At 38.9% G+C, this 14,417-nt stretch overlaps 1 long non-coding RNA gene and 1 pseudogene across 2 annotated transcripts in view; one reads left to right on the top strand and one right to left on the bottom strand.

Moving 5' to 3' along the window:
- The window catches only part of LOC149243053 (ultraviolet-B receptor UVR8-like), a 168,585-nt pseudogene extending 160,624 nt beyond the window's left edge, over positions 1 to 7,961 (top strand). Inside the window, exons 10-12 of the transcript XR_016246683.1 lie at positions 7,005 to 7,115; positions 7,347 to 7,403; positions 7,559 to 7,961. The product of XR_016246683.1 is annotated as an ultraviolet-B receptor UVR8-like (transcript). The remainder of the gene's footprint in view (positions 1 to 7,004; positions 7,116 to 7,346; positions 7,404 to 7,558) is intronic.
- LOC149243052 (uncharacterized) overlaps positions 1 to 13,738 on the bottom strand; it is a 99,252-nt gene extending 85,514 nt beyond the window's left edge. The window contains exons 1-2 of the long non-coding RNA XR_016246684.1: positions 13,613 to 13,738; positions 13,438 to 13,505 (exon numbers count right to left, since the gene is read on the bottom strand). This is a non-coding gene — a long non-coding RNA (uncharacterized LOC149243052). The remainder of the gene's footprint in view (positions 1 to 13,437; positions 13,506 to 13,612) is intronic.
- Positions 13,739 to 14,417: the final 679 nt, after the last annotated feature.

Here is a 14,417-nt window from a genome sequence, read left to right as displayed (position 1 = left end):
GAATGAAAGTGATGGATGGTCGGTGCCCTATGTAGAAGTCCCAAACATGAAGACTCCCAGATAACGAAAAGAAGTTCATGACATCATGAAGAGGAGTTCTTCAAGCAGTTGTGTTAAATTTGGCAACTAGGGCCAAACTCCACCTTGGACAGCTCATATGATGAAGTTGATATTTTTATTGGATTCCTCTTTCCGAGAGGTGTAGGATTGATCTAAAGATCATCTCATTCTGACATGTACAAATGGAATTATGATTTTTTTTTTTTTTATGGACAAATTGTCTAGGTTGGCCAACAAACTAATGTAGGCTCAAAAGCCCAAAAGTCATGTCTTTTCATCTTCAACGTTGCATATAAATAGAAGAAGCATCTACCTCATTTGGACACTCATCATCACTCACACATCTCTCTCTCTCCTCATCTAATTGGGTGTATAGATTTCTGGGCAGCCTCTCTCCACACGTGCGAAGGATAGTCTGTGATTTTCTGTTTTATGCGTTGATCAAATTGTAGAAGGGTTGACCAATGTTGACCGGGCAACAGTTGACTTTGTTTGACAACGATTTTTTCTTGGAGAAATTCTGTTTGGGCAGGTCGCATTTTTGGGCACAGAAATCGAGGCATTCTGAGTTGTTTGACCAGCGTTGATCGCAGGTTTGACTTTGTTTTGACCAAGTCTGATTGATATTTTCGGAACTTTTTTGGGCTAATTCAGACTGTTCTTGGAGGCCGAATTGACTGGGTTTGACCGAGCTGATTTAGAGGTGTAATTTTGCTAAGTTGACCTGCGTTGACTCTCTAGTTAGGCAATTTGACAGGACATATTTGATTGTGATTGGGCAAGTGAATTTTGTATATTGTACTCTCTCTCTCTGTTGAACTTTTGAAGAATAATAAAAAGACTTGAAAATCAAAAAGGGAAGAAGATCAAAATATTGAGGACCAATAATGGAACCGGATATGGGCGGAAGCTGCCAACGCTGTCGTGTATGTCATATATACCACCATTCGTTTAATTATAGCCCTTGTTGCCTTGAAAGGATGGAACCTACACCAAATGGATGTCAAAACTGCCTTCTTGCATGGTTCATTTAAGGAGGAAGTCTATGTAGAACAACCCGAAGGGTTCGAAGTTCAAGATCGTTAGACACATGTATGCAGGTTGAAGAAAGCACTTTATGGGTTGAAGTAAGCTCCCCGGGCTTGGTATGAGAGGATCGACAACTATCTAATGAAGCTGAGTTTTACAAGAAGTGAAGCTAATTCTAACCTTTACTTTAAGGTTGAGAACGATAGACCTCTCATCTTGGTACTTTATGTGGACGATCTCTTTTTGATAGGTGCAGACTCTCTCATTCATCAATGCAAGAGGGAGTTGGCTTCCGAGTTCGAGATGAAGGAACTATGACTGATGCATTATTTCCTAGGGTTGGAGGTCTGGCAAAAGCCAGGTGAGATTTTCCTTTCTCAAGGAAAATACATTGTGAAGCTACTTGAAAGATTTGGGATGGTGGATTGCAAGTCCGTGACTACTTCGATGGAACTTGTAAAGCCCTAAATTTCAGATTTTCACCAGGGTATAACCATTCAAAATATCAAAATTTATCAATTTGATTTTGAGTACCTACCTGGGTTTCTGTGGTTGAAGATGCTTTTGATTTGTTGTGAATACATTAAATCAATCTATGGTTGAGCCTCGTCACATACATTGGATTGCTGCCAAGAATCTCTTGAGATATCTTTAGGGCACAATCACCTATGGGCTAAGATACACTATCGAGAATGTGAGGCTTCATGGTTACTCTGACGCTGACTGGGTTGGCAGTGTGGTAGACCATAAGAGCACATATGGATGTTGCTTCTCTCTAGGTTCTGCTTCGATATCCTAGATGAGAAGGAAGCAGAAATCGGTTGCTTTGAGCACCGTTGAGGCTAAATATATTGTTGCTAGTATGGCCTCCTGTGAAGCTATTTGGTTGAGGAAGCTATTTAGTGAGTTGTTTGGAAATGTGTTGGATGCCATCGTGATCTTCTGCGACAACCAAAGTGGGATTCATCTTTATGAGAATCTTGTGTTTCATGACCACTCCAAGCATATTGATATCAGGTACCACTTTATCCGGGACATGGTACAGTGGGGAGCAATAAGGCTCCATCATATTGGGACTGATGATCAGGTCACAGATATTCTTACGAAGCCCTTAGGGAAGGTCAAATTCTTAACCTTCCATGTACGACTTGGAGTCATGGAAAGACCCTCTTATGAGGGACCTGTTTGATTTGGAGATTGAGCTTTGGGAGCTCCGGGGGGCTTGGGGTACTTCTTGGAGCGATGAACAACCATAGGGTGAGTGGTTCACCTTACCCTAATGGTGTGCTGTGTACAGGGTGAGTGGTTCACCTTACCCTAATGGTGTGCTGTGTACAGGGTGAGTGGTTCACCTTCTCCTATGGCATATGAGCAAGAAGAGTGGTTCACCTTCTCCTGCTGATACATCCTACCCATGTAGTTTGGGACTCATGGGAAGTACCTCTCATTTGGCCAATGAGTAGGGAAATGAGGATAGGGACCATAGTACTACCAATGGACGCATCGTGTACTACTGTACTCCCTAAGCTCGGATGTTTGATATTGATCTGGGATTATTAGAGACTGACTTCGGGTCACGGAGAGTGGTATGCCACACTCTCAATCATTTCTTCTTCATTATTTCTTCATAGTTCAGCAGATTAGAGATGACAGAGATGGTGCAGATTGTTAGATGGTTTAGTAGGTGGAGTTCTCCCTAGTTGAGAGGGAGTGTTAAATTTAGAAACTAGGGCCAAACTCCACGTTGGATAGTTCATATGATGAAGCTAATATTTTTATTGGATTCCTCTTTCCGAGATGTGTAGGATTGATCTAAAGATCATCTCATTCTGACATGTACAAATGGAATTATGAATTTATTTCTTTTATGGACAAATTGTCTAGGTCAGCCAGCAAACTAATGTAGGCTCAAAAGCCCAAAAGTCATGTCTTTTCATCTTCAATGTTGCATATAAATAGAAGGAGTATCTACCTCATTTGGATGCTCATCATCACTCACACATCTATTTCTCTACTCATTTGATTGGGTGTACAGATTTCTGGGCAGCCTCTATCCTCCACACATGCGAAGGACACTCTGTGATTTTTTGTTTTATGCGTTGACCGAATTGTAGAAGTGTTGACCAACGTTGACTGGGCAATAGTTGACCTTGTTTGACTGCGATTATTTTTTGGAGAAATTCTGTTTAGGTAGGCCACATTTCTCGGCATAGAAATCGAGGTATTATGAATTGTTTGACCAGCGTTGACTGCAGGTTTGACTCTGCGTTGACCAGCTTTACTGATATTTTTGGGACTGTTTTGGGCTAATTCGGATTGTGCTTGGAGGTCGAATTGACTGGGTTTGACCAAGTTGATTTAGAGGTGTAATTCTGCTAAGTTGACCTATGTTGACTTTCTGGTTAAGGCATCCTTTTACCTGCAGTTTGACTAGACAAATTTGACTGTGATTGGGCAAGTGAATTTTGTATATTGTACTCTCTCTCTGTTAGAATATTAGATCTATTAAACTAGCTATCTATCTATGAAACCAACAATATATCAACATATAAATAAGATTGTAGGAGATTTCTGGAGATAATAGAAGACAACTTTCCCGTGGACGTAGCCCAATTGGGTGAACCATGTATATCTGTTGTATAAAGAGGTGTTATTTTGGAGAATTATATTATCCCACATTTAATATGTGAGAGTAATTCCTCCACATCTCTGGGTATATAATAGGGTCAAGGAAGCCTCTTAAGAAATATACCATTTTGTGATACCATCACATCTTATCTCACAACATATTGCTATTTGTATCGGGTTATTTATAGTTGCTCTCTTTGTAAGATTGTAGGAGATTTTTGGAGATATTAGAAGACAACCTTCCGGTGGACGTAGCCCAATTGGGTGAACCACGTATATATGTTGTATTTTTTTTCCTTGTTCTCTTTCTGTTCTTATTTATATGTTGATATATTGTTTCTTAGATAGATAGCTGGTTTAGTAGATCTAATATTCTAACACTCTCTTTGCTGAACTTTTGAAGAATAATAAGAAGACTTGATCAAAGGGTTTCCCCACATTGGGGTTTTTTCCCTGGCATTTGCCAAATATTGTGTCCTCTTGTCTTGGCTTGTCTTCAGCTTTTATTTATGTTCTATCTGCATTTATTGTCATGTTAATGTGATTGCTAATCTGGAAATTGATATTGGGCTAATAAGAAAAATTGAAGTAAATTGCTCTTAAGCATAGAACATGCCATTGTTATCTAAAATTAACAAGTTGGTTGTCCCATCATCTCCACCTAAAAAGTTGTTGTAGGTCCCTAATTAAGAGGGAGCCTAGAAACAAGTTTATTACTTGGAAGAAACATGGAAATTCTTAAGTCAAGAGGGATCTTGGGTACATTCCTTCCGTAGGAATGAGTACATTCCTTTATTGGAATAGATATGTCTGCCCTAATTAAGAGGGAGAGATAGACACATCATTCTTGTCTTCACTTGGGAAGATAGAATGGAGGGTTGGGTAAACATTCGACATCTGATGCTCTTTGAGGATGTATTAGGGCATCCAAGATAAGAGTAGTCATAGAGGATCGATATTCTTTGAGGACTGGGAATCCAAGACAAGAATAGTCCTGGTGGAATACACCCTGAGAACCCAGGTGGGGCATGTTTCAAGAGAGACAATGATGAGGGTGTCTATACATCATTGGTCTCGCTAGCATTGAGTTCATATCTTGTGGAGAGATAGAGTTGTTAGTCAAGGCCTTGCTATGTGAAAATGTTGGTTGATATGATGCTAAACAAATGGGTTACCAATCCGACCCTGCTTCTGAGAATTCTTTAGATTGAGAATGACCAAGTACCATTATGAATACCTCCCTAGTTAAGGGGAGTGTTGAAAAGTGTAACTAGGTTCGGTCTTCATAATGACATGTAATTGTGATTTTTATGTGATTGATGTAAAGAAGAAAAATAAAATTATTATTGTAATACTTGTCTCATGGGTTTCATGAGCAAGGAATTTTATTTTTAGTGATGGCTCCCATTGAGAGCCTCTAGGTTTTGTCATCTAGTCATAAAAGTCAATATTGAGTCAATGTCATGTATGAAGGACCCTTCTTGGGCATGTTACAATTTTATGAGTCATAAAATGTATAAGAAGGCCCTCCAAGACCAAGCAAAAACACCTCCTTCAAGTCGGCTTCAAAATGGATTAAATAATTTCCTCAAGTGACATGTCGGCTCACACCCAAGTCAAGTCGGCTTATTATAGGCTCCAACCACTATAAATAGGGAGCTCGGCGTAATTTCAGAGGACAGATTTTCGGTGAAACAGGTCTGAAGTTAAGCAGGGCGAAGATGACAAAGAAGGAGCCTAAGAACTAGTGAGGAGAGAGGAAGAAGTTATGAAGTGTTCCAACATTATTTTGGGACTGTTTTGGGATAAGGGATCTCCACACGTGCAAAGGTACAGATCTGTCTATTGCAGCAAGGAGGCCGAGAAGGTTACAAGTATCAAAAGGTAATCAAGTTGGGTGAAGGACAAGTAAAAGGGAAGCCGAGTTAAAAGGAGGAAGTCTCCTTCTAGAGCGAAGAAGATATAAGGTAAAAGTTGGTCAAGCTAATGTGCTAAGGGTTTCTGAACTAGAACCAAGGATTGCAGTGCTGAACCAAGGCACTGAAATTCTGAAGAGTACCCAAGAAGGACGAAGAAGTAGAGGTTTGATCATTGCAGAAAGAATCTCATCAAGGAGGATTTGTGTCTTGGTCTTGGAGTGGCAAATAGGTCAAGGGTCTTGGTCTTGGTATTCATCAATTGAAGTCTCTATAAGAAGAAGAATTTGTGTGGGTTTTCCTCTCAAGTGGGAGAAGTTTTGGCCCTGGCGAATAGCCTACATTCTGTGTCTCTTGTGTCATTATTGTTTATGCATTGGTCACTGTTTGATGAAAGAAGAACACAATAATAATTTAAAGAGAAGAATCTAATCTAAGAAGTAAAAAGCATTCACAAGCATTTATCTCTCAAAGGAATCGTCTAATACTTGATGCCCTAAATTTCTCAACAGAATCCAGATGTGCAATCTATTTCTGGGGATTCTGCTCTAAAAGTTTCAGAAATTGATCTGATTGTTGTTGCCCTGATTTTTTTTTTTTGAAAGACAATAAAAGCAAAATCAACTTGCTTTAATATCACCATGCAACGGTCCTGTAACTAAAATGGAACCACTACTGGAACAAAACTTATATAGAATAATTATAATAGACAATAAGCAAGAAAACAATGGGGGCACCTGCACACCCAACGGTGGATTGCACATGCAAACCTGGAAGAATGGAGGAATCTCTCTTGTAAACACCAAGTGCTGGTTGTTTGTATTGATAAAATGATATGAGATACAGGTACACAATACTGACTACATGGAAAAGATTCTGATTCAAATGTATATCTATTTAAATACTTTATTTGTTAGATCCAATATACCTGGTTTTTGAGGTGAAATTGGCTTAGAAAGGGAACAATTGGGTGCAATTTTGAATGATTTCAATCATAATATTCACCTTCTTGGAGCCCAAGGGGTTAGCTCATCTGGTTGCTGGCAATGTTGTGGGGCATTTGGCTAGTTCCCAGGTGCCTGGTTCGTTTGCTTTGGGTGCACACACTAGTCTGCGCCAAGGCTTTCCAAGGGTTTCCACACACCAATGTGGTAGCATGTCTTGGGTTTCCACATGAGATTTTCCTTGGAAAAAATATCTATTTACCTTCTTGTATTAATGCCTAGTTTTCATGTCAAGCCTTATAGTCTGTGTGCTATCAGGAATGTAATGAGGATCTTTTAGATGGGACCATTAAACTGCTTGTTCTAAATGACATCATATTTTTCTATTTTATAGTTGTAGGTAATAGAAATTGATATGTCAAAACAGGTATATGCATGGGGCAGAGGTGAGCATGGAAGGTTAGGCTTTGGTGATGACAAAAGCAGCAAAATGTTACCACAAAAGGTGCATCTCCTTGCAGGTCAAGCCATTCGACAGGTACAGATTAAGCAAGCTTATTCTGAAAATTAATGTTGCAAATCAGAGGTTATGATGTGTTTGTGGCAAGGCTTTTGAAGGCAATATGCTTATTCACATTGTATTTTGACTATTCATACTGAAGCATCTTGAAAATATTCTGTAGAATAAAGTGAATTTGTTACTAGACCGATGTTTGATCTGGTAAGGGAAATGTGGACAATGAGTACTTTTTTATATTTATATTTTTAGGTGTCTTGTGGGGGAACACACTCAGTTGCACGCAGGGCTGATGGACGAATATTTTCTGTATGTAAATCCCTGGGCAAGCTTATGATTCAATTAGTGTTTATTTCATTGAAAATGTAGGACTTTCATCTCTATGTACTAGTATTTTGGATTATTGCTCCTCTATTTAAGAAAACCAGGATGCACTAAGATCCATGTTGGATTTATTTGAGCAGTATGGAAGAGGTGATCATGGTCGTCTTGGATATGGACGAAAAGTGACAACTGGGCACCCAATGGAAGTGCCAATAGACATACGACCCCCTAAAAATGCTGCCGAAAACAGTGGTCGCTGGTTTGTCAAGCTTGTTGCATGTGGAGGTCGACATACACTTGCTATTGCTTCATGGGAGTCAGAAAAGCTTTAAACGCTTAAATAAATGTTATGTAATGGGATTTGCTTCAAATACTCTTTTCCGGAAGAGTCTTTATTCCCAGTAACTGTAATAGTATTCGTTACACGGTAGTCAGGCTTTACTGTTATGCTGTTCTATAATGTCAACAAATTACAGGGATGGGTAGGATCTGTATTTAGTCAAATATTCCAATGAAAGACATATTCGAAAGAACTTCAAAGTATTTGCTATGTGTATACTATACATGCTTGTATTAATTTTGGGTTCTGGGAAAATTAGATTCTGCTCCTGGACCTCTTTTGAGTTGAAGGATATTGTTTAGATGATAAACCTAGTTCACTGATCAAGATGTAATGGGTTTGGTAAATATTCAGTTAGTTAAGGAGATCAACAGTAAGGAAAGGGCAGAACCATATTATTTGCAGTTTATTGTTATGACTAGGGGGAATTTTGTTCCCTGATATATTAATCTGGCAAGATATTTGTAGCAAGCTAGACTGATCAAACATTATTTCATTAAAAAAACTGGCTAAACATACTGTAACTCAAAAAGATCACTCACACCTTAAGTAACCTGACATGGGGATTCGGGATTCGTCGGATACGGGGATTTGGGTTTCATCAGATTATGACACGTTGACCCCCCGGAACAAGACATGTTCGGATACGTTATATATATATATATATATATATATTAAAAAATAGATATTTCTTACACAAATTCTCATTAATGATACAAATTCATTGATTTCAAACATAGATCTTCATCTAGATGTAAGTTTTACTGTTTACAAAGTAAGTTAGTAACATTATAGCATGCATAGTACATAGAAAATTCAAATGCATGTTGATGTCACATAAATGATAAATCAATGAATCATAAATTCTAAATTCATAAATGATAAATCATAATACATATTCAATTCATCAATGATCCAATAGGAGAAAGGCAAGATAGTAAGATAAAGACACTGACAGCTGTAGTTTTCTCATTAAGTCATCAAAATCAAAATGTGTTACATAGGTAGTGCAATGCCAATGGCAAATAGAAATAGAAAATACAAAACAACTACAGGTATACAAGCCTCAAGGCAGTAGGTAGCCCATGACTCATGAGTCATCAATCCTCATAGTCATCATCAGAATCAGCATCACTGTCCTCGTCATCATGGTCACCACTGCTCTCTTCTGCATCCTTCTCCTCCCCCGTATCCATAGTCGTCTCTGCATCTGCTAGTGTGGAGGATGACCTCTCTACAATATCACGACCTCTCTACAATATCACCATCATCAAATCTAACATGCTCTAGCACTGGATCATTGAGATCCATGTTGGTCAATGCCAACTCAATACCGTTGTCTAGAGTCCAGACCCATATCATCAAGAAAGACATCCCACAACTTTGTCTTTCGCTTCACCCACTCTTCCCTTTGCCTGTAAATAAGACGAAGGTTGGTGTGCACATACACCATTGTCTCTACCCTGGACTGCTCAAGCCTGCTCTTCTTAAAACTATACAAATTCTCATATGTGCTCCCAATTCCTCTTGCAACAAGAGGATGAAGTCACCTAAGAGAGGAGTCTCATGGCTAATTGTTGTAGAGGAGGGCTGGTTGCCCCATGATTTGTCCACCAAGAATAGGGCTTCTTAACTCCCTGCCTCTAATCACATCATATCTTGCAAATCGACAAGTGCCAATGGAAAACTCTGCAAAGTCACCCTCCACCTCATCAAACAATGCTCTATTTTGAAAAACCCACCTCATTGCATCTTTCCTCCATTGTGAGATTTCACCATCCATGTGAGGAGGGAATCTGCGGGAAGTTCCACCATTCAGCCACTCATGGCTATAGTATTTTGGGTTCAATGAGTGAACCAAACAATGTAAAGGTGTGCAATTCTTGTCCCATCTGCTGACAAGAATATCCTATATAGTACCACATAAGGCCTCTGTTGATGTGTCATACTCGGGGCACTCACTCTGTAGAATAATGCTCCTCACAGACTCAATCATGGAATCCCATCCCTCATAAACCTCTCCTAGGATGGGTTTGTCTGTATCTGCAAATCGAAGCAAAGAAATGATAGGGTCCATGATCTGAATAATTAGATCTACCCTCTCCCACCAAGCATCATCTAGCATTGTGTCCTTCACTCTTTTAGAGGCTAGTTGATCTGTCTTTCTCCAAAAAGACCAAAACTCTGAAATAACCATGGCCCCAAGAGTGGTCTTGACCTCCCTCAACCTCTTCAACATGATGAATGAAGAGGCAAACTATGTATCCGCAATCTTCAACAATGATAGATTGTTGTACTCCTTGTAGATAGTGAGGGCATTTGTATGATTTTTTACAAAGTTACGGATATGTCGTGCATCCTCAATAATGTTACCAATCCAAAGCACATCAGAAGCAATGGATTTCAGTGCTAAGTTCAATGAATGGACAATGCAAGGTGTCCAAAACACTTGTGGATATTTAGCTTCCACAATCATGCTAGCAACCTTGCAAACAGGTGCATTATTTGTAATGATTTGCACACAAGAATCAACACCTACATCTTCAATTACATCATTGTATTCTCCAAGTGTATCCACTGCTTTCAAGAAAACTGGACCATTCAAGGAAGACACCATGAAGTTGATGAGTGGGTGTCGTGCTGGATCTGTCCATCCATCAGAAACAATGCTAACCCCAGATGTTGGCCATGATGCTTTAATAGGCTCAAGCATTTTTTGCACCTCTTTCTTTGTCTTCGTCAACAATGTGGTTCTAAGCTTCTTTGAACCAGGAGGCACATACCATGATGGAGACCCGTGAGTTAGAGCTCGGCACATCTCAATAAATAGAGGTGAGCATGCATCATTAAAGGATATGAAGTTTTGATAGGAAAAAAAAGGCAATGGTGGCTCTTTCCGTTTCTCTTTTTGAAAAATTTGTCCATTGGACCAAGTGAAATTTTCTTTCTTTTTGCTACTTGCCCCCCAATAGAACTCTCAAATGGAAATTTGTTGGCGCCTTTCCTCAAAAATGGAAGGGGGTCATTTTTCTTGGTTTTTATTTTTATTTTGCAACCACATTTGCCATACCAACAATGAACTCTTTTTCCATTTCTTTTCTCTTTTGTATAGGAACTTGTGTACAAGCTCCAACTCCACAACCTGGTAAAGCCAACAAATGGCCTTTCACACGAAAATATGTTCTTGTGAAAGTATTTTGGCAAAAGTTGCATCTCCAATTCACATTGCCTCCTCCCTTCCCCTTGTTGCTTGGCCCATCGTTTCTTGTGACATATTTTCACAAGGGATATTTCTCAATGTTACCTTTAGGAGGAAGTCTTCCCTCAACATTACTTGCAGCAAACTTTGATGATATTGGGGGAGGAGGGGCATCTCCAATGGGGACATTCTTCCCCTTCCTTGCCCCCTACCTGCTGCGCTTGATTGAGCCATGAATATTGTAAAAACAAATAAACAAAACATGCACAAATTTGTAAAAGAAATGCATATACAAACTGTCGTAATACAAATGCAAAAAAATAGAAAAGAAATGCACTTACCTATTGCTTGAATCTCCTTGAAAACGCTCCAAATCCTTGGCTCCTTGTTCCAAACTCCTAACAACAAACCCACAGCTCACCTTTTGCAAAAGAAATGACACAAAATGATACAAAACAAAAGCATTTTCGCCCTTTTATGGCCGCGCGGGTTCCGGTTTGCCGGATTCGTGTCCTGATTTTGTGACACATTGTGTCCCATTCATGGACACGAATTAAGGCGAATTGAATCCGATTTGCCGGATTCGGACATGTGGCCCTCAAACAACGAATCCGTTTTCAGAGCTCACGCTTCAAGCCTATAAGATGTCCAAACTGAGAGGATTTGGGAAGTGCTATTTTAGATAATGACAGGGGTAGCAAAATACTTCCTTAGGTAAGAATACATGACTTAATTTCATTGCAACCACGCATGACTATGTTCCTATGGTAAGCTTGATAGTTACTGGGAAAAAATTGTCCAGATAAGCACGCTACAACCTTCAAGTACCAATGAATCATCAAGCCAACGGGGTGAAAACCTAAGGTTGACCAGTGTTGGGGCGATCATTAAGTTATTGATACTTTACTGAGCTCAATTTATTTTGATTAGAAGTTGGAAGAAATCTTTTGACAAAAATTATTGGGGATTGGTATTTCTCGATACCCTTTAAGAGACCTTTGAAGAAGGTATTACTATGAGCTGACATGCTGAGTAAGATAAAATTGTAGAAGATGCTAGATAACCTCATGAGAAAGTGATCCCAGTACCGAGATAGAGACTGTTACCTCCTTGGAAAAAAAATGTAGTGTGTTAGAGAGTGACAAGAAGTTTTCTACAAGAATGACGAAATTGATATGTTTCTCTGAGAGCATCCTGAGAATTATTCGTTCTGGATTCTCTATGAGAATCTTCCAGGTACAAACACAATGAAGAGTGAATATAGTTAACAAGGGGAAACATTCTACTGATTCCTGAGATTTAGTTGGCATGTAGCCAATAAGTTTTGCACGATCGTAGGCCTGGTTACAAACTCATCTCTGTCACTGAGCACTCAGTCAACTCAGCTCGACACAGAAAACGAGCCGAATTGACTAGAGCACAAGTAAAACTTGCTAAAAGCGAGTCTGACTCTGCAGCAGCATTAAATTATGCTTTGTTGCTGTGAAAGTTACGAAAATTCTGGCCATATTTAAAAAGAAAAACAGTGATTTTTGTAAATTCAAGTAAAAGCTGTCAAAATTCATAATTTTAGGTGTCCTAAACATTTTTGATGGTGCTGAATCAGCCATAAAAGAAAACCATGATTCAAACATGACATCTACAAGAATTTTTGAAAAATTTTCCCGGATTCCGACCACTTTTGGCCGTCCGGGCAATTCCTCCGTAGACGAATCCGTTTTGCCTTCAGTTTTAGCAAATTAAACTCTGACCGGCAAGTACCTTCTGAGATTTTCACGAGTCGGTGAGTTTGACTTGCAAGCCCAGTGAAAAGATTTGTCGGCCCTTTCATAATTTTATATAACCCCAACATGAAAAGAAATTGCCGTTCTACGCAGAAAAAATAGCAGCGATTTCCCCGATTCTTAGCCAAACTCTACCTTTCCGGCCTCACCAAGTTTTGCCACTATTATTCTAGGACCTGCATATTACTGAGTCCTGACCATGTTAAAACTCTTCAAATTTTAGGTTGGATAGTTTCATTGTTAGCCACACTGCTAACTGTTGAGATAGCCAGTGTAACACAATTCTCATTATACAAAAGGATAACAAATGCAAATTACTAGTATGCGGTGGTTATCCTGCCTGGATGGATGGGACTGCCGGTTATTAGCCTCTCCATCTGGTTATTAGCCTCTGCGATACATGTTTGTGCTGCTGTGCAGTTATTATTGTATTTGCTGGGTTGTTGTTATGAGCCTCTGCGATACATGTTTGTGCTGCTGTGCAGTTATTATTGTATTTGCTGGGTTGTTGTTATGCAACATATGTACGGAATATCCCGTTGTAATATAATTGTACCATGATGTAATATATACGGCTTCTTCAAAAGGGATTTCTCCTTTGGAGAAAAACAAATGCAAATTACTAATACTGAATTTCATTGAGGTCTTCTTGGCAAGACATCCTTTAAGGGTTCCAAGCTTAAAAGTACGACTGACCATTTTCATGGACCGTAACCCACATTTTGAATTTCATCTCCAGCATCCTCCCTGTCGGCGTTATAAATCTGCATAACACTATCCGTCACATGAACAAATATGCGAGAATAGTCTCAAGTAACTTGGGCGCACCATTCCTAATAACTTGATAGTAATCATGAACTACAGAAATTACAGGGTTGGTCTTCAATTTAGCGTATTCGGTAGTAAAAGCTCTAAAAGAAATGGGATTGTAAGAAGTGCCTATTTGCATAAGGACGCGTGAAGTTCAAATCATGGCTGATGGGTTTTTATCTTCATGCTGCAACCTTAGCAGATTTGGTTGTATGTCATAGGTACATGTCCCCTATCCAAATCGTGTGATGTCCCAATTTATTTCACATAAATTAATTTATCATCTTGCCTAATTATATATTTAGATATGCATGGCATACGTCCTTAATGTATGCAGCAATTTCTTAATGCACTCACACATAAAATTTTCCAGTGAAACTTACTTGTAACAATTTGAAAACCGTTAAAATTTGATGGGAAATCGAGAAAAAGAAAGTAAAATATATTAGGGAAAGATTAAAATTTATTGGGTAATCTATTTAGCGTTAGTTTGCTAGTTTGCAAATGCTCGTTTGCAATCAATTAATTAATTAATTATATTTATTTTTTAGCTTTATGTTTTTATTTCTTTCTATAAACATAAGAATATATATATTTTTTTCCTTTCTCATTGTAGTAATTTATATTCTTGTCCTTTAGATGATAACTTTATTAATGTCTCATGGATATCACTATAGGTGTCAAATGGTGATTGTCTTTCTAAACTAGCTTTGGTTCCCCTTCATAACATATTTGTAGTTGCTTGAGGCTAGGAACATTCTCATACAAACCCAGCCCATCCCTACATAGGCATCTACGATTACATTCTCCAAAAAATCATTGTGAATTGGTAGGGATTACCCCCTATGGTGACCCATTATCTCTAG

This window comes from Pinus tabuliformis, chromosome 8, assembly GCF_031772625.1.
Source record: "Pinus tabuliformis cultivar Carrire ecotype Pingquan chromosome 8, CPIR1, whole genome shotgun sequence".
In the NCBI taxonomy this organism is placed as follows: domain Eukaryota; kingdom Viridiplantae; phylum Streptophyta; class Pinopsida; order Pinales; family Pinaceae; genus Pinus; species Pinus tabuliformis.
This window is presented reverse-complemented; position numbering and strand designations above follow the sequence as displayed.